The 24,340-nt window shown below is 41.1% G+C and overlaps 1 protein-coding gene across 14 annotated transcripts in view; it reads left to right on the top strand.

The window, feature by feature from the left end:
• Positions 1–8,913: 8,913 nt before the first annotated feature.
• Positions 8,914–24,340, top strand: part of LOC110522153 (TGF-beta-activated kinase 1 and MAP3K7-binding protein 2) — a 72,091-nt gene continuing 56,664 nt past the window's right edge. For 10 of the 14 annotated variants that reach the window (XM_021600291.2, XM_021600296.2, XM_021600293.2 and 7 more), the window contains exon 1: positions 8,915–9,242. The gene's annotated coding sequence lies outside the window, so the exon portion shown is untranslated. Of the gene's footprint in view, positions 9,243–24,340 lie in introns of all 14 variants that reach the window. The other 4 variants (XR_002473262.2, XM_021600302.2, XM_021600304.2 and 1 more) reach the window with 1 other exon arrangement.

Raw genomic sequence — 24,340 nt, forward strand, 5'->3', positions numbered from 1 at the left:
CATCCAGCCAACTTGACACAACTGTGGGAAGCATTGGAGTCAACATGGGCCAGCATCCCAGTGGAACGCTTTTGACACCTTGTAGAGTCCATGCCCCAAAGAATTGAGGCTGTTCTGAGACAAAGGGGGAGGCAACTCAACATTACGAAGGTGTTCTTAATGTTTTGTACACTCAAAATATCCTCTATTATAATAAAATCTATTTTGCTTCAGATAGCATGTCTGGTTCATTCCAATGTCCTGAGTTGGAGTGTAAACAGCTGTGTGTCAGTTTCTAGTGTGAGAGATGTGCCAGTGCCACACTGTCTGATATCTTTGTGTCATTGGATCTTATCCACAGGGCTTATGGCATAGCAATTTATATCTAGCTCAGTCTTGTTTTGAGCTGTTCTGAGCCAAATAATGTTAACTTCAATGCTTGGGTCAATTGGAATGCATGGCTCAAATGGGAGGAACCAGGATTTACATTTTACAGGATTTTTATTATCTTGATTTCTAGATATTGAAATACTCAACTATGGTCACAGTAACACTGATAGAGTACACCTTGCAACACAGATGAAGAATGTAGGTGGTGTTCTCTTGCTTGGCCACAGGGTGTCATAAGTGAGCTGCATGATATTCCAGCTGCAATCCAGTCAGGTGGCATGATGGGGTCTATTTAATGGTCTGACTGGACTGTGTTTTGAGACACCTTATTTTAAGCCATGTTTGAACAAACTATCTAAGCAAGTGAAAATGTAACAATATACAGTGTTTTTCCCGACATTTCACCAGCTTTCATTTCTCTACCTGTAACCAGCCCCAAGTACCTTTTCAAGCACCTGGAGAGAGAAAGAGCAAGATATGACTAGATTCAAATACATTTTATTCATGAAGACTTTCCATAGTTCAATATTTAAAAATGTATATTTAAAATCAAGCCCTGTCACATTCACTGTCTACACTGTGTTATGTATTTGCACAGGATTCCATGAGATGTGTCAAATAGGTGCCACATTCAAGGTAATTTTATTGTCTGGAAGCCACTGGAGACTGTACAGTGAGACCAGTGCAGGCAGGGCAAGCAATCATCAATCATGCAGCCATGAGGAACGGACCAAAGTGTGTCCCAAATTGCACCCTATTCACTTTATAGTGCACTACTTTATAGTGCATTAAATAGGGAATAGTGTTCCATTTAGGACAGCACACGTGTGAACTCCCAGGACCCTGACGTATTACTCGTCCTATCACTTAGAGAAGTGTATGAGCCGGGGGGCTCTCCGCAGAATGTATTAACACAGATGTGATCCCATTTGTCTCAAGGTGCCCCTCCCAAGCTGAGTTATTGTGCCACACCTTCCCATCACCCACACACAGCCCTGCTTGCCTGGCGTCTTCCTACAGATTCTTTGTCCAGTGAGACTGAAAATGTCGGAGTTGCACAGCAGTGACCAACTCCCCATACAGCAGCCAAACACTGACTTCCTGGACACATGGGTCAAATTCCTCCTATTCGCTGTCTCATGACCCTGTTATAGAGGCTCAGTGGCCCATATTAGGCAGACAGACAGTAAAACACCTGTGTTTTCAGCCCCAGTGGAGAGGCTACAGCATCAGTGAAAGCTCTAAGGGAGTCACATGGGCATCAGTTATGGAAGTGGAGTCCACTGCTTGAACGCGACTAAGGAATCATCTAAAGGGAAAGGTCACCTAGTAAGACTAATTTTCCATCCTCATTTGGGGGAAGTTCTTGCTAGCCCTGTGGGGCCTAGCTAGGAGCCTCAGGGAACATCCCAGGGGAGAGATGATGTTGGTTTCTGGTTGTGTGTCCTCTCCAGAAGAAGGTTGTGAGTGTGTTCCCTCAGACCCCTAAAGGTTGGGAGAGAGGAATGCTGGGCTGATCTACAGAGGGTCAGGCTGACTGTGATAGGGGAGAGCAGCATATCTAGGTCCGGATCTCAGCCCTTAAACCACTCAACTCTACTATTTAAAGAAGCACAGCACTGCTTGGTGGGTAGGGCTACGTTTGACAACAGAAACGTTAAAACACCTGCAAAGTCTAACAATTCATTTATTGGTCAAAACTGAAATGTGAACAAATATTTTAGAAACCAGTTCACAACTGTTGAATTAAAACCCAAATTCATAAAATTGGATTTGCCTAGATATTTGGTCATATGTATGGGATAATCTACGAGGGTCTATGCGTTCTATGGAAAATAATGGAGGATTTGGAAGGTGTGTTCCACGACGCGCTACCGGAGTGAACTGACCTTCCACAGAGTTGCATTACTTTACGGAGAGCGCATATAGCCCCGAGTTGATTATCACTTGTATACCAAATGTAACACATTTGCCGCTAGAATTGTGTTCAACATACACTGAAGTAGCTAGCAGGTTAACTGCATAGCTACAGTACAATATAGTTACCGTGGTAAACAAACATACTTGGTAGTTTAGCTAACCAAACCATCAGTCCTAGCTTGCCATTATGAAAATCCAATTCAACATTTTTTTCAATTCGACCTTTGCTTTCAAAAGCAATGAACTATGAATGAATGAACTATAGCGATTGAATACTGTGCATTATAGGGAATTATACAATGGGTGGGTCTAATCCTGGATGCTGATTGGTTTAAACCCCATTCCATTCGGTGTCAATTTCACAAGTTACCACCAGCTAAAGCTATGATGTTGAAATGCCTATTTACTCTGTTCCATCTGACTGCGCAATCCACTGACTATATATTGTGGAAGGATGAAATAGTATGAATCAATTAATCAAAATCATTTTTTAAATAAAAATATTATTTTAATATGTTGGTAACCCGTTATATTAAAGTAATAATGCCCTCAAAGCCGTGTTTATAGGATATACTGGCACTGTATTATCACTTAGATAATGTACGCTCCAGAATGTCCTTCAAGACAATCAGAAACAAGTATTCAACAATGCTACGGTATAACTTGTTATATTATTATAACAACACTTATTAGTAAGCACATAATTGCTTGTTTAGAAACTGAAAACCAATATGGAGCACAAATTCTCCCTGTGCCTATAATTACTGTCAGTGCTCTGTAAAACTCATAAAGGAGAATAACAGTTTCTCTGTGCTTAGAATGTCCCGTCCAACATACCCTCATGCTGCTGATCCCTGAAGAGGACTGGGTAACATTCCTGTCCTCACCTCCCCATTCGCCTCCCCCTAAGACACACACACACACACAACCCCTCCTGCCGCCTAAGTACACTCCTCCACAAGCCTTGTTTCACACTTGTTAGTAGGAGAGAAACTATACCTGCTGCAAGGTCAGTGGACACTGGATAGGCACATTGGGCGCCTAAAGTTTGCTAGGAGCAGAACAATGAGTGGAGACGCACAGCCTCTGCAAACTAAATCACCACTGTTGACCCAAGACAGGCAGGCTGTCCTCAGACCGTGAGAAAAGCGCCTCTTTCCATGCCAGGAATGTGGGTGGCCAGCCTTGTTTCCCAGGAAGCCTATCTGAGGAGCGCGATGCACATGCAGTGGCGTGGCTTTGTTTTGGTCTGCAAACAGTCTTATTTTTTGGCATGAGCTGCATTTTTCCTCCCCTCTTTCCCCCTATCAAGTTGTCACTGTGATAATCTATGTGCTCGAAGATCAGTACAGCATGTGCATGAGAAGGAAGGGATTTGGTAACAGTGTAAAGCTCCTTCTGTGAAATATTCTTCACTCTGACCCAAGGCAAGGTGACGGCCAGGGAGTATGACCAGGGCCACCCCTTTCCCTCTTGATGTTTGACTGGGAGGTGCCAATGCACTCTGTCCAGTGTCTACCTCTATCCCACACATGGCACTTGGAGAATGAGACAAAGCCACTTCATAAAATTCCTATCCAACATAGTGTTATGTTATTGGACGTTTTTGGGAAGTTTAAAAAAATACATATCTTTTGATGACTCATTGACTGCCCCTCCCCTTTGACATACACACTGAGTATCTCTGAGTCCTCACCCCCCATGTTTATATCACGCAGATCACATTCTGTGCAGATAGCATGGGCCACAGTCTGTGTTTGTGTGTGTGTGTGTATGTGGCTCCCGGAGGGAGCAGTGGTCTAAGGCACTGCATCTCAGTGCTAGAGGCGTCACTACAGACCCTGGTTCAATCCCAGGCTATATCACAACTGTTGATCGGGAGTCCCTTAGGGCGGCAAACCATAGGGCGGCGCAGCATAGGGGAGGGTTTGGCCGGGGTAGGCAGTCATTGTAAAATAAGAATTTGTTCTTAACTGACTTGCCTAGTTAAACAAAGGTTAAAAAATAAATGTCTATGTGTAAGACTGAGTGAGTGTGTGTGTGAGTCACTGCATTACGCAGACACACGAGATGCCATATGTTTCCACATAGTCCACTGAAGAACAAATGTGCCGTCCTTTTTCACGAGGAAACGTCTGTTTTTTCACTTACCCCACGTGTGGGTTAATGCAACCCAGTAAGAGACTCGGTCCACATCAATAAAACAACTTAAATGGGACACCTGTTTATGATGTCTTGACAGACACATTCAACCATCCAATTTAACAGTGAGGGCTGACTAAATGACAAAGAACAGCACATACAGAGCACCCAGAAAGTGGAAACAGTAGTTTCACCCAGGAGGACCTGTCCTGTGTGTTTACAATCTCCTGGTAATGGAGGAGGGTGAACCCAGTGACACAGTATGATGATGTATTAAGTGTAACTCCCAGTCCTGTCATAGCTGGCCATCCATGATCCCCAATGGAGTGAGGGCCGTGTTGGAGAGCATGACATCTGTGATGCATGGTGAGTAAATTGTGACTGACTACTAATAATGAGTAATTATTTATGACGCATAGTGATTTGTAAATCAATCAGTTGGCATTTGAAGTCGAACAAGCCCAATGTGTGAATGATGCCGTATAAACACTCCCCTACAAAGACTGGTTGATTGCTCAGAGTGACCCCTAATGAATGAGTCACACAACCCTATCCACTTCCTCCTCACTCCCACATGTCTTAATTAACCATGACAGGTACCAGGAATGTTAAATCCTCACTTCCACTTCCCAGTTCAATTGGGGGAGAGTTGGCATGTCATTAAAGTTGTTGTTAACACTGAATAGTTTTGTTCCATCTCAGTAGTGGGAATGCTCTCACTCCATAATATAATGTGATGGTGGTAAGCCTAATGAGGAATGGGATGGCGATCAATAAGTATAGAAATTCACACAAATACCTACAGAAATAACACAGACTTACAGTAGAGTAAGTTATTTTTGTACTATATGAATAACCTCTAAATCCTACACCGAACACAGGGACGCTAGAACCTACAGTCGTTTTTTTTCTTGCTCTACTGTAGGTCTCGCTCCCCCAGAACTACTGTCTTCATGGCAAACACACACAGTGACCACCCACATGTCCATACTGACCTCCCACTGGCTCCCAGCTCTAGTATGGCAGTCCACCAGCTGTTATCATGGACATGCTGTTTAAAAAAACATCCAATCTGTTCTGTCTGTTGGATACCTTTTTTTGTTCATATTATGAGTGTATTATTATTAAGGTTGAGATATTGTTGTGGTTGTGTACTAAACTGACATATGGAATTGTTTTAAGATGGTCATACTATGGATTATTTAGCTATTTCATTTAGAATTTTAAGGTAGGCTCTCTCCCTCAGTTGCCTATGCACATCAACAAGATCAACAATTAAAGTTACCCAGGGCTAGATGAGCTAAAAGCTAACGAGGGAACCGTTGATAACGAGGGAAACCCTCTCAAACTTTTCCAGTCTTCAAAATTGCACTGATAAACGATAGTAGCTTCTTCTCCCTTCTACATCTTGCCTGCCAATGCATGCCTGTCCAACACACGTTTTGACAACTGAATGGGAACTTGCCTTCCAGCCCATTTGATCGATGCCAAATTCATTTGATTGACAACTAAAATATATGTTAACTCTGGTTAATTAACAGACGTACAAGTTGAGCATAGCTAGCTAGTAAAGTGATTCACATTTCTTGTTAGCTAACCAAAGGATGCCTGCATCTCTAGCTGTAGCCACAGAAAAACGATATGGGGTGAAAAGTCGGCCACTCACCCACTCCTCCAATGACACATCACAGGAGGTTGGTGGCATCTTAATTGGGGAGGACGGCTCGTGGTAATGGCTGGAGCGGAATTGGTGGAATGGTGTCAAATACATAAAGCACATGGTTTCCATGTGTTTGATGCCATCCCATTTGCTCTATTCCAGCCATTATTATGAGCCGTCCTCCTCTCAACGGCCTCTATTGCATAACAACCTCCTAGCAGCTTGCTAGCTACCTAAGGTTCTGTGTTTTTAGCATGCTAAATAAATAGTCTCATAAATAAATAGGCTAGCATATTAGCCACGGTATGACTGACTTGTGATCATTGCTCTGACTAATTTGAGTGTATTGACATTCTCAGCCTTAGTTAGCTACATTCGTCCATTTTTGTCCAAAATATTGAGTCATTGAAACTGAAACAGTGCACACTGAATGGCTAGAAAGCAAACAATGTACCAGGCCAGCTGTGATTTACAACCTGATAGCAATATTTGTTGGATCACAAATACATTTATTGAACTGCATCCATCTATTCCGCCAGCAATGCCTTACTCTACGTCATGAAATGTTTTGTCAAATAGAACCTATTTTTAAAACCTTATAAAGTAGATTTTGTAGCATAAACTGGGAATTGTATATTTTTTACTGATATTATGGTTGTCTGTTTGTTTCATATCTGCAAAGTAGTTAAAACACTGTCAGTTCCACTTGAACTCAGAATCAACACTAGACATGTTACAACGAAAAAGTCAATACTAGGTAAAACTGGCCAATTTGCTGTAAACGACACAATACACTGCTGGTTCACTAATTTCCTTCTAATCTCCTACTCTCTGCTCAATAAAATCACAGAAAATACTAATTTGAAAGTCAGAAATAATGGCAAATAAATCAACTATGTCAGTACTGTATATGTAACATGATTAAGGGAATACCAGATACATGCACAAATATTCTCATAAAATGGGTCGTTTTAAACATTCTCACATCTTTTTTAATGTATCAGATTACTCAAACTCCTGATATTAAAGTTTAAACACTGAGGTAAACCCTAATGCTGAGGCACTATTTAAAATAAAGAAAAAAAACTACAATAAAAAAACTTACTCAGATTAAGAAGGGTTCTATGTAACCCTTCTTGCCTTCCAAAGAATTATCCTTGTCTTCCAAAGAATCCTTCTTGCCTTACGGAGAATGATTCAAGAACCCTTTCTTCCAAAATGGTTCTTAGAACCCATTGCCTTACAAAGAGCCATTGTTTTCCAAAAAAAGGGTTATTCAGATGAAAACAGTTCTTGGTAGAACCCTATCCCTCCGCAAATAACCATTTTGGAACCCTTTTTTTCTAAGAGTGTAGTCACCTTCAAAATAATTGACACCTTTGATAAAGATGAGCAAAAAAATAGCATAAAATAAATAGTTACAATACTGAGCTATATTGCATGCACCAAAAAATTTAGAAAATTATATTATTTTATACTAATACAATTCCTCAGAGAAAGAGATTTTGCTTAACAACTAATACTTTTTCTCCCAAAAGTATTGGCACCCCTGTTTTTATGCACCCTTCCCTTGCAAGAATAACAACATTGTGTTTTTCTATAATGTTTAATGAGATTGGAGAGCACATTGGGATGGCTCTTAGACCATTCCTCCAACAGAACCTTTCCAGATCCTCCAGTCTGTGCTTATGGACTGCCCTCTTCATTTCAAACCGCAGGTTTTCAATGTGGCTCAAGTCTGGAGATTGAGATGGCCATTGCAAAATGTTGATTTTGTGCTTGGTCTCATTGTCTTGTTGGAAGATGCATTTGTGGCCAAGTTTCATCCTCCTGGCGGAGGCAACTAGGTTTTTTGGCTAAAAAGTCTTGGTACTTGGTAGAGTTCATGATGCCGTTGACCTTAACAAGGGCCCTAGGATCAGTGGAAGCAAAACAGCCCCATAACGTTAAATATCCACCACCATATTTTACAGTAGGTGGGTCATTCCACAAGTCCCTTTTGTGTCCCTTTGATATTTTATTTAGAAATTGTGCACCAATATTGAATTTTAAAAGCATGTTATATTAATTGAAGTGCCCTTTAATATAGAACACATGGACATTTTAATACATCTGATTTTTAATATGAATTAAGACTTGCTAAAGTGCCAAAATTCTGCATTTTTACATGTTCCTCTGTGCAGTCTCTGTGATTTCTCTGAAGATTTTAACCCACTTAACCCTAACATTTCTCTAAGTTTTCTATAGCCCTAGTTATTTTTGTTGCTTTGACCAAAAGATAGAATGTTAATGCACATTGGTTTGGTGGCCATGAGGCCTTCTGTTGTTTTATTTTATTTATAATAATATTTAGGGTTGCTGCTAGGAAACGATTAACCAGCCTGCTAATATTCTTATATTGAGATGCATGGGGCTGCCAAACTATTCCATAACAGTGCCAATAACTTATTACTTGTGGAAAAAAATCTATTACTATGAGCAATTCTAGTAATATAATATATACTTTTTTTAATATATATTTTTCTTATCTTTATCAAGGGTGCAGTCACCTACAATAATTGTCAATCATTTTGTAGGTGACTGGAACTATTGTAACCTAACTTTCTCAGTAGTTGAGATTACTAGACATAGACCTAACAAGCACCCTCTACCACCCCACCTGTATTTCTTCCACACGCCTGTTGACAGTTTCCCTTCAAATAATATTACCGGTTACCACAAACGTTTCATTCTGTCTGCTAAATGCTTTGTAGAAGCAGACGCAATCATACTTCCTCTCCCCTAAAAAAAACTTTCCCCTAGGAGAAAAAAATAGTCTCGCGATAGGCGCTCGCATATGCAGCCGCCATATTCTGTGACAGTATTTTGATTGGTGTCTGTTGGACGTAAGAAAAGAAAAGAGAAAATAAAGTGGGAGTAGAGGGGGTAAAGAAGAAGAGCTGTCAAAATAATTCCCGTGTCTCTGAAACAGCGGGGGGCTGTAGTAACCCCCCACTCGAGTCAAAACAGAGAAGTCCAGAGTGCCGTAGAAACTCCGTTCACGAAGTCCCCCCCCCCTCCCTCCGCTCTTCTTTCAGCACCACGGCCCTGTGGAGATTCGGTGGCTGTGTCTCGGGTGTTGAAGGTGGCCCGGGGAGCGGCGGCGGAGACGGTAAGCGAATGCCTCAGAATAGGCCCAGAAGTTGTTTGAAGTTATAGTTTAGTTAATGTAGATGAAAATTCGGTCTAACCTTCCCGACTAACATGCTCGAAATACGTGTGCGACTCCACATCCCTCTGGTAAAAAGAAAACGCAGAAAAAACGTTCTGGCTGTCGGCTTTTCAAGTGTGAAAAAGTGTTTGACTGCAACTGGTGTAGGCAATCTCGCGAGCTATTTAGTCTATGTGCGATTTGTTGTGTCCAGCATGAATGTGTTATTACATTTGTAATAATATTTAGCTGTGTACATTTCATTTATAGTTCCACCGTACATTTTAAAGCTGACGTGCATGTTTTGTAGCTTATAGGCTACACTGTAGCTACATTTTCCATTGAGTTTTCTTGAAAAACCTCGTCATCCATGGTGTTCTGAGAGCACATACGCCAATATGATTATATCAAGTGTTGTAACTTCAAAGAACCTTGAAATAGTTTTACGCTTGTCAAAAAGTTAGTTAGCTTGGTAACTAACATAGCAGCTCGCAAGTCGCGATAGTTTTGCTGGTCATTTACGGTGACGTTCGATGCTTCGAAAAAGTAACACTTTGTGTTACAATTTGGTCCCAGCATCTAACGTTAAACGTGTTACACACAAAACACTGCTTTGCGATTATGATGGACTGTCTTTCCTTTCGTTGCATTGATGGGCCTTCTCCAAATATTGCCTAGAGACGGATTAACTAGGAGTACCGAATGGCATAGCACAGGCCCAACCTATAATAAGTAGGTTAATCGAAAGTCTCCTGTAGACTAGCCTACATTATATGAATTGTATTGATGCACGAATCGAATTACCTTGATGAGTCAAACGCAATTCAACTAAAAGTAGCCTGTCCTGTACTCTCACCTTCCCTTCTATAGAATGGAAATGAACTAGTTTTTTTTTTACACATTCTCTCTATTCGACTATATGTTAATGTGTATGTTATTCTATTGGATTTATATTTATTTGTTTGATATAGATCATTTTAGTGAATGTTAGTTAGTTTGATCATCTGAGCAGACTTGACCTAGCTATACATTTAAGTGTCCCTTCAGGAGAATTTCAGATGAAAGATTTGACAGCTTTCATATGTATAGGTGCAGGGGAGCATGTGTATGGGTGGATTTGACACATGACTAACCTTGTTCGTAAATGTTGATACAATTATAGGGTGATTCCATGCCAGGACAGCCTGCAAATATGTAGGGTATCTCAGGTTGTTCTGGCAATTCTCACATAGAATCTCAATTGGTATAAAGGATGTTTGACATGATTTTTACTTTTCTATCACAAACCATTTTTTTTGAAAATCATGATCAAAGTGGCCATTTTAGGTCCTTTTTGACCTATACATACCTCATGTAAGACCCTATGTTCTGTGAACAGTACATGATACAGACAACATCTTGGTGTCTATACTCCTTATAGTGTTCTCTCAAATTTGGAGTATGTCTAGATTCTGAAATACAATTAATTTATTCAACCTCCAAAATATTAATATGAATATCTCAAAAGTATTATTTTTTAATTTTACTTATTATTATTATTATTATAATATTTTTTTTTTAATACATATTGTTGAAAACAATATACTCTTCAAACTAGGACTGCCAAAGTATTACATTTTTATTGCAGTAAAATGTTGTTTGACACAGTTAATCGTATCTTCTTTTCTTTCTTCACCACAGCCAGAAAGTCAAAATTGGCTATATCGTAAAAATTAATTAAACAACTATTTGCTTTTTGGTCTTAGTTTAACGGTTAGGCATAAGATTAGCAATGTGTTTAAGGTTAGGGTTAGGTTTCAAATCAGATTGTAAGAAGAGAAATGGTAGAAATAGGTGGGTTTTTTGACCTTGTGACTGTGGTAACTAGTGATGACCCGGTGGCAGGGACCTGTTGGTAGCGCTGTCTGTTTCAAAAATCCCCTGTGCGTGCAGCTTTAAGCAACAAGTCTGAAGGAAAATGTACGGAAAGTTTAACTATAAACACTTTCCCAGGCTTTTCTTTAAATAAGGGAGGCAGGTAGCCTACTGGTTAGAGCATTCGGCCAGTAACCGAAAGGTTGCTGGATCGAATCCCCAAGCTGACAAGGTAAAACTCTGTCATTCTGCCCCTGAACAAGGCAGTTAACCCACTGTTCCCCGGTAGGCCGTCATTGTAAATACTAATTTGTTCTTAACTGACTTACCTAGTAAAATGTAAAAAATAAATAACAGCAAAAACATAATTTTGTACTGAAGTAGCTAGTTATGCTAATGTTAGTGAGCTAGCTAAGCAAAATAATGTTTACAAATCCATGGCTGAGTGCCTCTTGATATAACTCAAGCTTCCCTCAATTCAGAACATTTTATTCTATTTAGCTACTGTTTTTGTTCTAGTTCTCAGGTCAAAAGATGTTTATCCCAATTCTTGTTGTAGCAGCTTGTGACTAGTTCATGTTGAAGTAGCCTAGCTAGGCTAGATTTAACAGCCTACATGAACTCAGACCTGGCTGACCTATTGTTATTGTCTTCTGTGAAATTCATAACATTGTTGGATAGGTTTAAAGTGGAAATGACAGCATTTTACCAACCTGAAATCGTATTAAAATCTGTTCATATACACCCCCAGGAAGAATATGACACTTTCTTAAACATTTTCTGACAAGCGATCACTTAGATAATTTTCACGTTTTCATACATTTGTAGAATGTTTGGGAATTACGTATAATAAGGCATTTGTGAAAATTCTATATCAATATGGAGTGGGAACACGGCGTAATAAAACGTAATAAAAACATATGTCTTGTCCAGGACCGGAGTCTACGCAGACTGGTGCACCATAGCCAATCAGAGTTACAGTAGGCCTTTATGCAAACAAGCCATTGCCACACAGGCTTGCCATTTTTCACTTTCAAATCAAATGTATTGGTCACAAACACATATTTAGCAGATGTTATTGCAGGTGTAGCGAAATGCTTGAGTTCCTAGCTCCAACAGCGCAGTAGTATCTAACAATTCACAACAATACACAGAAATCTAAAAGTAAAATAATATTAGGACGAACAATGTCTGAGTGGCATTGACTAAAATACAGTAGAATAGAATACAGTATATACATATGAAATGAGTAAAGCAGTATGTAAACATTATTAAAGTGACTAGTGTTCCGTTATTAAAGTGACCAGTGATTCCATGTCGATGCATATAGGGCAGCAGCCTCTAAGGTGCAGGGTTGAGTAACCGGGTGTTAGCCGGCTAGTGAGGGCTATTTAACTGTCTGATGGCCTTGAGATAGAAGCTGTTTTTCAGTCTCTTGGTCCCAGCTTTGATGCACCTCTACTGACATCGCCTTCTGCATGGTAGCGGGGTGAACAGGCCATGGCTCAGGTGGATGATGTCTTTGATGGGACATCAGGTGCTGTAGGTGTCTTGAAAGGCAGGCAGTGTGCCCCCGGTGATCCGTTGAGCAGACTGCACCACCATCTAGACAGCCCTGCGGTTGCGGGCGGTGCAGTTGCTGTACCAGGCGGTGATACAGCCCAACAGAATGCTCTCAATTGTGCATCTGTAAAAGTTTGTGAGGGTCTTAGGGGCCAAGCCAAATTTCTTTAGCCTTCTGTGTGTTTACAGGAAGTTGCAACAGCGCGCCTTTAGATCATTAGAACGCATTCGCCACAAGCCACAAATACACCTGAATGGATTTTTGCAAATGTGTAAATACCACGGGAGTCCTCTTACATTTGGGAACTATTGATCAAACAACCATGAAAAGGTAGGCTCTGTCTCCCTCAGTAATGCACTTCAACAACAACAAGAACAATTAATGCTAGCCAGCACAAGATGAGCTAAAATATACTGAAGGAACACTAGATAAACCCTCTCAAACTTTTTCAGCTTGTAGTTGGCTGTCAAAATTGCACTGATAAACGAAGGGAAATTGTAGCTTGCTAGCTAGCTGCTTCCAGACACAAATGAGAGAACAACTCACTCTGACCATTTTACTCACCCTAGCAGAGCCGGTTAGCTAGGCTGTTAACATATTATCTAGAGTATCCGTGACTAACTATTGTTTTGCCTGCGTTTACTGTCTTGCATAAATTCATCAGTTATTCTGCGCTTTGGCACACTCAGATGAGAGTGCTCTGAAATCAGAGTAGATAGCCAGAGGGATTATGCAAATGCAAGAGATATGCTAACTGAATAACAGCCGTTCAAGTTCTTGCTAGCAAACCAAATGACATCTCCACCTCTAGCTGTGTATAGCTACTGAAAAACAATATGAGGGGAAAAAGTCAGTCACTCAACCACTCCTCCAATGGCTAGTTAGCTATCTAGCTAATGTTAGGCCCCGTGTTTTTTTTTTCTGGCTGGGCCACTCAAGGACATTCAAAAACTTGTCACGGAGCCACTCCTGCGTTGTCTTGGCTGTATGCTTAGGGTCGTTGTCATGTTGAAAGGTAAACCTTCGCCCCAGTCTGAGGACCTGATCACTCTGGAGCAAGGATCTATCAAGGATCTCTCAGTACTTTGCTCCGTTCATCTTTCCCTCGATCCTGACTAGTCTCCCTGTCACTGAAAAACATCCCCACAGCATGATGCTGCCACCACCATGCTTCACTGGAGGTAATGGTGCCAGGTTTCCTCCAGACGTGACTCTTGGCAGTCAGGACAAAGCATAAAATCTTGGTTTCATCAGACCAGAGAATGTTTGTTTCTCATGATTTGAGTCTTCAGGTGCCTTTTTGCAAACTCCAATTAGGCTGTCATGTGCCTTTTACTGAGGAGTGGCTTCCATCTGGCCACTCTCCCATAAAGGCCTGATTGGTGGAGTGCTGCAGAGATGGTTGTCCTTCTGGAAGGTTTTCTCATCTCCACAGAGGAACTCTGGAGCTCTGTCAGTGTGCCCATCGGGTTCTTGGTCACCTCCCTGACCAAGGCCCTTCTCCCCCGATTGCTCAGTTTGGCCGGGGGCGCCAGCTCTAGGAAGAGTCTTGGTGGTTCCAAATTTCTTCCATTTAAGAATAATGGAGGCCACTGTGTTCTTGGGGACCTTCAATGCTACATAAATGTTTTGGTACCCTTCCCCAGATCTGTGCCTCGGAGCTCTACAGACATTCCTTCGACCCCTTGCCTTGATTTTTGCTCTGACATGCACTGTCAACTGTGGGACCTTATATATAGGTCAATTGAATTTACCACAGGTGGACTCCAATCAAGTTTAAAAAAAAATGGAAACAGGATGAACTTGAGCTCAATTTCAAGTCTCATAGCAAAGGGTCTGAATACTTATGTAAATAAGGTATTTCTGTTTTTTATTTTTTTATACATGTGAAAAAATGTCTAAAAACCTGTTTTCGACTTTGTCATTATGGGGTATTGTGTGTAGATTGATGAGGAAAATGTTTTATTTAAATTATTTTAGAATAAGGCTGTAACGTAACAAAATGTGGAAAATTGTCAAGGGGTCTGAATTCTTTCCAAATGCACTGTTGATGCGCTAGGTTATTAACCACATTATAACTTACTTGTGATCATTGCCCTTGCTAGTTTGTGTTGACATTCCCAGCCTTAGTTACATTCATCCGTTATTGTCCAACATATTGAGTCATTGAAACTGAAACAGTGCATCCCGAATGGAGGCAGCAAACAGTGTACCTGGCCAGCTGTGATTTACAACCTGATAGCAATATTTTTTGGACTACCAAGAAATGTATGGGTGAATAATATTAATCATGCATTGAACTGTATCCATCTATTCTGCCAACAATGCCTTAGTGTACCTCATTAGAATGTTGAGGCAAATAAAACCTATTTTTAAAACCTCTTATAAAGTTGGTTTTGTAGCATAAACTGGGAATTTGATCTTTGTGACTGATATTATGATTGTCTGTTTCATATCTGAAAAGTAGTTAAAACACTGTCAGTTCCACTTTAAGTGCTCTTTGTTCTTTGTATCCATAGAAATGGTTCTTTTTTCCTTTACTGAACCCTCCAATCAGAAATTGTGAGAACACTTATTTAGAATGCCTGGCTGAATTAAGCTTTAACAGTGCGTGTGTGTGTGCTCGCGTGTGTGTGTGCCTGCAAGCAAGTGAATAACTTCAAGAACATTGATAAGAGAGGGTTGGTCTGCCTAAACATTGGGTTGATTTTGTTTCTGATACAGATTATTTTGTGTTTCCGTGCCTTACAATCAAAGCATAGTATGCCTGTAACTCAATGCTCCATGTTTCTTTTATTATATATATTTTTTCTCCCATTTTTCTCCCCAATTGGTAGTTACAATCTTGTCCCATCGCTGCAACTCCCGTATGAACTCGTGGAGAGGCAAAGGTCGAGAGCCGTGTGTCCTCCGAAAAACACGACCCCCCCAAGCCATACTGCTTCCTGACACAATGCTTGCTTAACCCGGAAGCAGGCCGCACCAATGTGTCGGAGGAAACACCATACACCTGGCGACCGTGTCAGCGTGCATGCGCCCGGCGCGAACCACGATCCCTAGTGACGCAGCCACATGTTGCATAGACCGCTGCACCACTCGGGAGGCCCAATGCACTGCTTTTTAAATGAAAAATCTTTCTTTAGGGACAGATTTGAGCAAATTCAAAAATGTATTTAATCATTATTAACTACAGAAATTAATGTGATTATGCGCAATTAATTATTTTAATCCTTTGACAGCCCTACTTCAAACACACCACATTTCCAGAGTAGTCTCGCTGGTACTTTTAATGATATGACCCATATTATGCATAGGTGGTTTTCCCTTAAATGTTTTTCTATTTTTCCCCCCAATTTCAATCTAGTCTCATCGCTGCAATTCCCCAACAGGCTCGGGAGAGGCGACGGTCGAGTCATGCGTGTTCCGAAACAAGACCCGCTAAAGTGTGCTTCTTAACACCCGCCCGCTTAAACCGGAAGCCAGCCACACCAATGTGTCGGATGAAAAAACGTTCAACTGACGACCAGAGTCAGCCTGCAGGCGCCCGGCCTGCCACAAGGAGTTGCTAGAACGCGATGAGCCAACTAAAGCCCCTCCGGCCAAACCCTCCCCTAACCCGGACGACGCTGGGCCAATTTTGCGCCGCCCTATGAGACTCCCGGTCATGGCCGGTTGTGACACAGCCTGGGATCAAACCAGGGTCTGTAGTGACGCCTCAAGCACTGAGATGCAGTGCCTTAGACCGCTGCGCCACTTCGGAGGCCGGATTTTACTATTTTAGCCACACCCATTGCTGACAGGTGTATAAAAATCGAGCACACAATCTCCATAGACAAACATTGGCAGTTGAATGGCCTTACTGAAGAGCTCAGTGACATTCAACGTGGCACCCTCATAGAATGTAACCTTTCCAACAAGTCAGTTTGTCAAATTTCTGCCTGGCTAGAGCTGCCCCAGTCAACTGTAAGTGCAGTTATTGTGAAGTGGAAATGTCTAGGATCAACAAGGGCTCAGCCGCGAAGTGGTAGGCCACACAAGCTCATGGAACGGGACTGCGTAGCGCGTAAAAATCGACTGTCCTCGGTTGCAACACTCACTACTGAGTTCCAAACTGCCTTGGAAGCAACGTCAGCACAAGGACTGTTCGTTGGGAGCTTCGTGAAATGGGTTTCCATGGCTGAACTGCCGCACACAAGCCTTAGATCACCATTCGCAATGCTAAGCGCCGGCTGGAGTGGTGTAAAGCTCGCCACTATTTGACTCAGGAGCAGTGGAAACTCGTTCTCTGGAGTGATGTATCTCGCTTCCTCATCTGGCAGTCCGACGGACTAATCTGTGTTTGGCAGATGCCAGGAGAACACTGCCTGCCCCAATGCTTTGTGCCAACTGTACTGTTTGATGGAGGTGGAATAATGGTCTGGGGCTGTTTTTCATGCTTTTGGCTAAGCCCCTTATTTCCAGTTAAGGGAAATCTTAATGCTACAGCATACAATGACATTCTAGACGATTCTGTGCTTCCAACTTTGTGGCAACAGTTTGGGGTAGGCCCTTTCCTGTTTCAGCATGACAAGGCCCCTGTTCACAAAGCAAGGTCCATACAGAAATGGTTTGTTGAGATCGGTGTGGAAGAACTTGACTGAACTGCGCAGAGCCCTGATCTCAACCCCATCAAACATCTTTGAGATGAATTGGAACGCCGCATATGAGCCAGGCCTAATCACCCAACGTCAGTGCCCAACCTCACTAATGCTCTTGTGGCTGAATGGATGCAAATCCCCGCAGCAATGTTCCAACTAGAAGATTATGATTTACCGATACCGATTGGAGGACCAAAAAAGCCGATACCGATTAATCGGACGATTTTATTTATTTATTTGTAATAATGACAATTACAACAGTACTGAATGAACACTTATTTTAACTTAATATAATACATCAATAAAATCAATTTAGCCTCAAATAAATAATGAAACATGTTCAATTTGGTTTAAATAATGCAAAAACAACGTGTTGGAGAAGAAAGTAAAAGTACAATATGTGCTATGTAAGAAAGCTAACGTTTTAGTTCCTTGCTCAGAACATGAGAACATATGAAAGCTGGTGGTTCCTTTTAACATGAGTCTTCAATATTCCAAGGTAAGAAGTTTTAGGTTGTAGTTGTTAAAGGAATTATAGGACTATTTCCCTCTATTCCCTTTGTATTTCATGAACCTTTGGCTATTGGATGTTCTTATAGGCACTTTAGTATTGCCAGTGTAACAGTACAGCTTCCGTCCCTCTCCTCGCTCCTCCCTGGGCTCGAACCAGCAACACAACGACAGCAGCCACCATCGAAGCAGCGTTACCCATGCGGAGCAAGGGGAACAACTACTAGAAGGCTCAGAGCGAGTGACATTTGAAACGCTATTAGCGCGCGCTAACTAGCTAGCCATTTCACTTCAGTTACACCAGCCTCATCTCGGGAGTTGATAGGCTTGAAGTCATAAACAGCGCAATGCTTGACTCACAACGAAGAGCTGCTGGAAAAACGCACAAAAGTGCTGTTTGAATGAATGTTTACGCCTCTGCCTACCACCGCTCAGTCAGATACTTAGATAGTTGTATGCTAATATGCTCAGTCAGATTATATGCAACGCAGGACATGCTAGATAATATCTAGTAATATAATCAACCATGTGTAGTTAACTAGTGATTATGATTGATTGTTTTTTATAAGATAAGTTTAATGCTAGCTAGCAACTTACCTTGGCTTACTGCATTCGCGTAACAGGCAGTCTCCTTGTGGAGTGCAACGAGAGAGAGGCAGGTCGTTATTGCATTGGACAAGTTAACTGTAAGGTTGCAAGATTGGCTCCCCCGAGCTGACAAGGTGAAAATCTGTCGTTCTGCCCCTGAACGAGGCAGTTAACCCACCGTTCCTAGGCCGTCATTGAAAATAAGAACTTAAACTGACTTGCCTAGTTAAATAAAGGTATACAATTTTTACAAATCGGCAAATCGGCACCCAAAAATACTGATTTCCGATTGTTATGAAAACTTGAAATCGGCCCTAATTGATCGGCCATTCCGATTAATCGGTCAACCTCTAGTTCCAACATCTAGTGGAAAACCTTCCCAAAAGAGTGGAGGCTTTTATAGCAGCAAAGGGGAACCAACTCCATTCTAATGCACATGATTTTGGATTGAGATGTTACACATAGAAATTACGCTAGAGATAATAACAGCCAATACTAATAACAACTTCAGCATATAACATAGCAATAGCTACATAGAGATATTCAAAGGCAAGCTAAACAACAACAAGTTACTTTGTAGTCCGGCTTCACCCACGCTCATGGAATGGAATTAAACTGTTCAGGCCCAGGCAATACTTATATGCTTGAGAGAGCATGCAACGGACCTGACTGGCCAGTACTGGGCTAGCTAAGGGCATCTGATCAATGACAGGATACGTGATCAGTGGTCAGAGTGGGCAGAGTGTGGGGTGCATGGGGACAGTCTGATTGTCTGAATCCACAAGCTAAAGGTGATAGCGATCTCTCACGTGAAGGGGAGATTTTAACAAATAACACAAACAATGGAAAATAGTCCTACAGCGCCATCTAAACCACTGTGAAATATATTTTCAATTACTCACAAATCAGCTGTTTGAAGCTGGTGTACAAAACCAAAAGTAAAAACGAAACTTAAGAATGGGGACGTATAGAAATAGTGCACATAGAACAGATCTTCCGCTTCTTAGACAGTGTCTAGACTTGACAGTTCTTGCAGATTTTGTATTATGATAATGGAGTTCTGATCATGGAATTCCGAACAAGTCACACGTCTACATTTATATTTAAATGTGTCCACCATGTCCACATTGAGTCTGTTCCCGCGCTATATTCAAATGTCAGTATGCATTCTACAAACTGGAATAGGCTAAATATGATAATAACACTACAACAACTAATGACAGTAGCTAACTACTGTAGCTAAGTATCCAGCTATCCGCTGTAGCTAGCCAGCAAGCAAAGCTAAAGGGGGCATAAATCTAGCCAAACAAAAAATGATTGCTCTAAATATTAGCTGGCCGGCTAGCACTTATGAGGCCAGCAAACACCACAAACTAGGAGCGTATTTCATCCAATGGTCCCTCTCAGTCCCACAACACATTTTCTGAAGACTTGTGGGAGGAGTGCTGATGACGTCGCCCACTGTATGCGATTTCGGTAGCCTTAATGCGTCCAGACTGGGGAGAAATCCTCACACAATGCATACCTGACCACCTGAAGTGGTCAACCAGATCTGAACACAATAAGACCACAAAGCGACTTATGTGCATCTAGAACCATCTTTTCATTGCGAGCTTCGTATTCTGATATCAGAAGTCGCATGTAAGTGTTAAGTGTAGACACAACCGTAGACTCGCTTTCAATTTGAATGACAGAACTATAACTCAGATTTGTATGTGATTTTGTCAGGTCGCCCAAAAAGTTACATATTGCAGCTTTAAATCTATTCCAAATAATTTGGTGATATTCCAGATATTCCATGTATTAAAACTCAATGTGTGAATGTTCGTTTGTGGTATTCCTGTTACTACAATGTTCAAATATTGAACTTTCAACAACCGTGATTTGTCAATAGCCTGATTGTGAAGGGCCAAGTGCAGTCCATTTACAGGACTACTAGACTTTCTAGAATCACTTCTCTATTGGTCTTCAATGATTGTGTTGGTGTTGCTGATGGTGTTGGGGTAGAGTATCATTCGTTAGCAGCTTGTGCCTGTCTTGACTTGCAGTAAACATTGAACTTCCTGACCAATAAGCTGCCATGGCCAACTGTTTATAGGTGTAGACCCCTAACTGAAACCATGTGTGTCTTTAGCTGGGCAAATATGTTGCTTGCTGGGAAAGGCCTGCTGATTAGCCATTCTTTGGAGAGTGGGGTGAGGGTTTTTCTTCAATGACTTTGTCACAGGAGGTTGGTGGCACCTTAATTGGGGCGGACGGGCTCGTGGGAATGGCTGGGGCTCCATGTGTTCAACCCGTCCTCCCCTCAGCACCCTCCACTGCTCTGTGATTTGTGTGTGTGAATGGAGAGTAAACATTTAGGCTATCGAGTGTTGAGTTAGTGAATTAGAATTAAGTGACTTGTTTGATATTGTTTGCAAGCTTGCAGTCAAAGTATTGTCTCCCTGCATAGTTGTGGTTTACAAATGTGCTGTTTGCGAACACACATATTGGACAAAGTAAATAATCTTGCAGCAAAAGGAAATGTGAATTATTGTGTCGATTATAATGAATGGACATTTATGATGCATACAAGTCAAGTCTGACATTTTCTCTGTGGAAATTACAAATGTTAGAAGCCCTTTTAAACCTCAAATTCACTACACGTTTGCATTTCCTTCTGTGCAGCACATTTCTTGCAACATCAGGGTGATCAAATTAAGATCCTACATCTGTAGGTAGATGTTATGGAACCAAAGCTGAAAAACAAAGAATATGCATTAGTTTTTATTTCATGCACGAATAGTCAGTTCCGATTATTGCCAAGACATGAATGCCGTCTCCTGAAAAACCTGTTTTGAGGTTAATCATTTGCACAGCAACCTCTTGCTAGTCAGTGAGAGACAATGTTTTTCACTAGGTAGGGGGAAGGATAACTGTATGAGTGTGTTGGCAGGTTTAGCAGGTTTAGTATCACAATACTCGATACCATCAACGCCGATACCGATTATTGGAGGACCAAAAAAAGCTGATACCGATTAATCGCCCGTTTTTAAAATGTATTTTGAATTTGTAATAATGACAATTACAACAATACTGAATTAACTTTTATTTGAACTTAATATAATACATCAATAAAATCAATTTAGCCTCAAATAAATAATGAAACATGTTTAATTTGGTTTACATAATGCAAAAACAAAGTGTTGGAGAAGAAAGTAAAAGTGCAATATGTGCCATGTAAGAAAGCTAACATTTAAGTTCCTTGCTCAGAGCATGAGAACATATGAAAGCTCGTGGTTCCTTTTAACATGAGTCTTCAATATTCCCAGGTAAGAAGTTTTAGGTTGTAGTTATTATAGGAATTATACGACTATTTCTCTCTATACGTTTTGTATTTCATATACCTTTGACTATTGGATGTTCTTATAGGCACTTTAGTATTGCCAGTGTAACAGTATAGCTTCCACCCCTCTCCTCGCCGCTACCTGGGCTCGAACCAGGAACACATCGACAGCAGCCACCCTCGAAGCAGCGTTACCCATGCAGAGCAAGGGGAACAACTACTCCAAGTCTCAGAGCGAGTGACGTTTGAAACGCTATTAGCGCACACCCCGCTAACTAACTAGCCATTTCACATCGGTTACACCAACCTAATATCGAGAGTTGATAGGCTTGAAGTCATAAACAGCTCAGCTTGAAGCATTGCGAAGAGCTGTTTGAAGTGCTGTTTGAATGAATGCTTACGAGCCTGCTGCTACCTACCATCGTCAGACTGATCTATCAAATATCAAATCATTAACTTAATTATAACATAATAACACACAGAAATACAAGCATTAGGTTATTAAAATGGTTGAATCCGGAAACTATCATTTCGAAAACAAAACGTTTATTCTTTCAGTGAAATACGGAACCGTTATGTATTTTATCTAACGGGTGGCATCCCTAAGTCTAAATATTGCTGTTACATTGTACAACCTTCAATGTTATGTCATAATTATGTAAAATTATGGCAAATTAATTATGGTCTTTGTTAGGAATAAATGGACTTCACACAGTTCGCAACGAGCCAGGTGGCCCAAACTGCTGCATATATCCTGACTGCTGGCACGGAACGCAAGAGAAGTGACACAATTTCACTAATTATAAGAAATTCATGTTAGCAGGCAATATTAACTAAATATGCAGGTTTAAAAAGATATACTTGTGTATTGATTTTAAAGAAAGGCATTGATTTTTATGGTTAGGTTTTGTGCAACGACAGGGCTAAATTATCACCCGTTTGGCGAAGTAGGCTGTGATTCGATGAGAAGTTAACAGGCACTGCATCGATTATTTGCATCGCAGGACACGCTAGATAAAGTAGTAATATCATCAACCATGTTTAGTGATTATAATCTAGTGATTATGTGAAGATTGATTGTTTTTATAAGTTTAATTCTAGCGAGCAACTTACCTTGGTTTCTTGCTGCCCTCGCGTAACAGGTAGTCTGCCTGCCATGCAGGCTCCTCGTGGAGTGCAATGTAAGGCAGGTGGTTAGAGCGTTCGACTAGTAACCGGAAGGTTGCAAAAATGAATCCCTGAGCTGACAAGGTAAACTGTCGTTCTGCCCCTGAACGAGGCAGTTAACCCACCGTTCCTAGGCCGTCATTGAAAATAAGAATGTATTCTTAACTGACTTGCCTAGTTAAATAAAGGTGTAAAAAAAAATGGCCAAATCGGTGTCCAAAAATACTGATTTCCGATTGTTATGAAAACTTGAAATCGTCCCCAATTGATCGGCCATTCCGATTAATCGGTCGACCTCTAATCAAGATACTCGATACCAAAATGATACTGCAGCAAAAAAAGAAGGCTTTTAGCCGCAGAATGGCACTTGATCCAGACAGATCTTTTGAGTTCATTACATTTTGGGACGTATTTTATTTTACTGATCAACAACATTTGCACGGAAGAAGCAATCTCTTATTTTATAGAAGTATGCGCTGTCTCTTTAAGACCCATGGCATCATTCACACATAGACAGTTCAAGGCTCGAGCAAAGATGATCTTTGACTGTGGTCTAAACGTGAAGTAGACAGCCCTCGCCCTAACCTCTCAGCACATGGATGACGTTTTACATCGTCACATCCAAGTGATCCAAACGAGGTAGAGTGATGATTGGAGATGCAACGTCCTTGATGGAAATCTCAAAGTTGAGCCTAAAAACAATCAACCTGAAGCTGTTGATGTAACGTACCTAGCAAGCTAGCATAGCTAGCACTCCTGTCAGGTAGCTAGCTACAGTTACCCATAGCTAGCTAGCTAGTTTTATAGTTTGGTCATTTATTCCAATAATATTTCAGAATTGGCAAAAATATGTTTATGATGCTAGCTAGCGAGCTACGTTTTGTAGGATCCTCAATATGAGTCTGCCATTTCGAGCGTTTTATTCCCACTTGCTACAGCTAAATCAATGTCATCTATGTATATATTTTTAGCTAGCCACCTAGCAAGCTAGCTAATGCCCCAAAATACTGCGAGTTGATTACATTTTACATTTGACTACAGTTTGCATTGAATTAGGGGTAATATCTTCCCTGCAAGTTATTAAAGTTGTTCACTCGCTCCTTTAAGCTACATCATGGGCCGAGGGGGCAACTTTTGTTAATTGAACTGCCACTTAAGATTGCAATCTCACTGCATCCGGTTTCAACAGGGATTCCCCCGAGGGAAAGTGCCTATCGCGAGGGCTGAGGAGGTAAAAATAAACACGATTGGGCCGCAGGAAAGACATGAGGCGGGGGACACAAAGTGAATTCGTTTTTGGTGACAATCAGCTTTGAAATCAGCAGTATTTTACATTATGGTTTGCGTATTATCATAAACAAGGTACTAGGTTAATCAGTTGATGTTAGCTTTAGCTGTAAGCTAGCAAGTTAAG

Source organism: Oncorhynchus mykiss, chromosome 4 (genome assembly GCF_013265735.2).
Source record: "Oncorhynchus mykiss isolate Arlee chromosome 4, USDA_OmykA_1.1, whole genome shotgun sequence".
Taxonomy (NCBI): domain Eukaryota; kingdom Metazoa; phylum Chordata; class Actinopteri; order Salmoniformes; family Salmonidae; genus Oncorhynchus; species Oncorhynchus mykiss.